The sequence below is a fragment of the Diadema antillarum genome, unplaced genomic scaffold (genome assembly GCF_040938485.1).
Source record: "Diadema antillarum isolate AM-2024a unplaced genomic scaffold, OU_Dant_1.0 seq00001815_RagTag, whole genome shotgun sequence".
Lineage (NCBI taxonomy): Eukaryota > Metazoa > Echinodermata > Echinoidea > Diadematoida > Diadematidae > Diadema > Diadema antillarum.
The window spans coordinates 207,156-210,819 of record NW_027272490.1 but is presented as its reverse complement, the minus strand read 5'-3'; positions in this window follow the sequence as shown (position 1 = coordinate 210,819).

Here is a 3,664-nt window from a genome sequence, read left to right as displayed (position 1 = left end):
TCAGCTATATATGATGGAATTTCGATATAACAAAAGAAAACTGCCCGCCTGAGGATTTGACTGTAACGGGAGTTGCCTGCACATGAAAGAGACTGGCATTATGAATATTGTTGGCATTTTCTATTGTGGTATGATCTTTCTGTGTGCTATAAACCTGACCGTGTGTACTAATTTTTAATAGAAGCACTCCCAACTCTATGATTCACATGTTCCAAATTTTACACATTGGTTGTGCAACATCGCTTTTGATACTCATATGAATTGTACATTTGATACAGCTGTCAACCACCCCACCCCCCCCCAAAAAAAAAGAAAAAAAAAAGAAGAACACCCCCAACCACAACAGCAAAAAAAACTAGAGATTGTAATTTGTCATCACTGACAAATTAAGGTGATCCGATTTTTTTTTTATCAATGATTCGAGTCCCGATCGCAATAGGCATGACCATACAAGTTTCATCTGTGTTTAGAGACATTGGCCGTGTGATGTTTGCATTCTCATTTAGAAAAGGGAGTCATATCTGCCATCTTTGGTACCAAATTCTGTATACACTGAATAACGAAGATACAGCAATGAATACATATGACCTTTGACCCACCTTTGCACTCCCAAGATTGCATCTGATGAAATAGTGGTTATTTTGTGAAATGATTCTCGCGACATCGTCTATACGTGTGAAAAATATGGGAAAGATAGGACAGGTATTCACTAAGATACAAGATGAAACATTTATGACCTTTGACCCTAATTTACATACCCAAGATGTTGTCCGATCTAGTAGTTGTTATTTTATGAAATAATGTACGAGACATGAACTAAACATGTGCAAAATATGGGGGTGATAGGGCGTGTTTTTCTTGAGTTATTGCAAAGAAAGTTGCAGAAAGAAAGAAATATCTCAATACATAGAAGATAAGCTTTAATTTCAACCAATTTTTTATCGTAATTCCGACATCGTATGAAAAAATGAAGGAAATGAAACGATAGCGCAAAGTCTCAGCTACAATATATTAAAATCTGGGAGAAATTCACCGAAGGGTAAGTGAGCTAGTGCTCGATAAAGACAATCATGTCAATTTTCACATTAAAGAAAATTCCCTCCCATAGAGATAACACGTCATAACGAAGATACAAAAAGAAGTACATATGACCTTTGACCTCAATTTGCACAGACAAGATGGCATCTGAGTAAAAAGTGATTATTTTGTGAAATGATCCTTGTAACATGGTCTTTGCGTGTGCAAAATATGGGAAAGATAAGACATGTATTCACTAAGATACAGGGTGAAACACCTATGACCTTTGACCCTAATTTACATACCCAAGATGGTGTCCGATCAAGTAGCTGTTATTTTATGAAATAATTCACGTGACATGAACTAAACATGTGCAAAATATAGAAGTGATAGAGGCCGTTTTTCTTGAGTTATTGCAAAGAAAGTTGCAGAAAGAAAGAAATATCTCAATACATCGAAGATAAGCCTGAATTTCAACCCAATTTTTTGACGTGATTTTGACATCGTATGAAAAAACAAAGGGCACACTTACGGTAGCGTAAAGTCTCAGCTACAACATATTAAAATCTGGGAGAAATTTACCAAAGCTTAAGTGAGCTAGTGCTCGATAAAGATAGTCATGTCAATTTTCATTTCCAGAAAAACTGCACTCCCATAGAGATAACACGTAAACTGGTCAAATTTGACAAGATTACTTTATCCATTTTTACGAGGTGATACCGTTATCCAATCAGAACACTGTTATTTTATGTTTGAAAGAACATTAAATGAGCTACATCATACTGAAATCTGGGTGAAAATTGACAAAGGACTAGTGAGATACGCTCGAATGAACTTGAAATTTGATGACGTCATTTTGAAAATTTACTTTTTTTACTTTATTAAGAAATTTGATATCTTTTAATCATTTTGTCAGCGTTGCCAACCCATGAAATGACATGTACAACTCATCAGTTTTCAAAATATGTATAGAAAATGGGGGGTCACCGTCCATCCTGACGAGTAAAATCCGATTTAAAATTGGCAGTTTTTTGGCATAGTTGTACTGCATATCGCCATTGACGCGCGCGCGGAATTTCAACTTTGACGGGCCCGTATGACGTCATATTGAGTCGGATTGACTTGAAACTTGGTAGAAATATTGCTTGACATTTCAGGCAGCCGATATGTGTGAAAAAACGGGAAATTTCTATTGCATATGAGCTGTGCGTGCGTATATGCGCGCGCGCGTACGCGTCCGTCCGATTTTTTCAATTTTTCAAAAAATGCTCCAAATGGTCTGAAACGTGTGCAAAAAAAATTTGAGCTCGATTTGAGCATACAAATATTTCAACGCGCGCGTACGCGCACGTACCAAGAGAAAATGTGAATTTTGAGAATATTAGTAGAATGCGCATAACTTGAAATATATGTGACGTAAATTTCATTGAAAAACTTCATTCCATTAATGAGATATGACTGAAAATGTGTTTTCATATAATGACGTCATAGTGACGTCACGGTCAACTGATCACTTTGATTTTAGTTCGATTGCCGTCTTTGGGACACGATACATACATGGTATAAGTTTGAAATTGATAGGCAGAGTACTTTCTGAGCTAACCTCTGCACAACTTTTGGGGAGAAATAAAGAAAGAAGAAGAAGAAGAAGAAGAAAGAATCCGTACAGATACAATAGGTGATCCGAGAGGATACTCGGATCACCTAAAAAAAAAAAAAAAGAAAGAAATGGTTCTGGCTTTAGCTGTGCAAATTGACTGATCTGGAGAAACTGTGACACATATTTTTGTGATAGCAAATGTTGTAAGATCAAGCTATTGCTTCCTGTGTTTGCAAGAGCAGTTTCTATTGTTATGGTACACATACACAGTAATAAGACACATACCATGTTTTGAATGGCAAACCTAATCATACTGGGATTTTCCAGTGAGTGAATGAGGGGATGAGGCAAAGTGATTTGATCTTCCTCAGATATGACTGAAACACAGAACACACATCACATATCAAAAGGAACACACTGTTAAAATGATTGGAACTGTGACTGTATATGACGGTATACAAATACATGCATTTCATACATATCACAAGAAAGCTCCGATTGTATATTTTAACTTTCTGTAGGCAGTTTCTAAACAGGAACTGAGACAGATATGTCATAGTCATTGCAAACATACTGTGGTTCTAGGCAGTTTACCGGTAATGTTGCATTCTGGGGTTTCAGTGCTTGATGAGTCATGCTTTACACATAGAAAGTTTGAGAACGTGAAGAAACGCCTCTACAGTGTTGCACCAGTACAACCGTAATACGTTACTGTGTTGCATATTTCATCTGCCCATGTAAAATTCTTCATACAAAAGAGATTGATTATCATTACATTGTCACATGGCCAAAAAAAACCAAAACCAAACAAACAAAAACTCTCACAACATTGTAACAACATGAATAAATCATTTTGACAGGTTTAAGCCACGTGGATAATCTAAGTAAGGGAAGCCTCATTCTTTGATGCTGTACAAAAGTGGTCCACAAAACATATTCATACACAAATAGGCATAATGTGATTTTTTCCCCACAATCTCCTAATCGTTACTAATTTATTTTTTGGAAGCATGGTAGTCCTAATCCCACTTCATTTCTTTCTTTCTT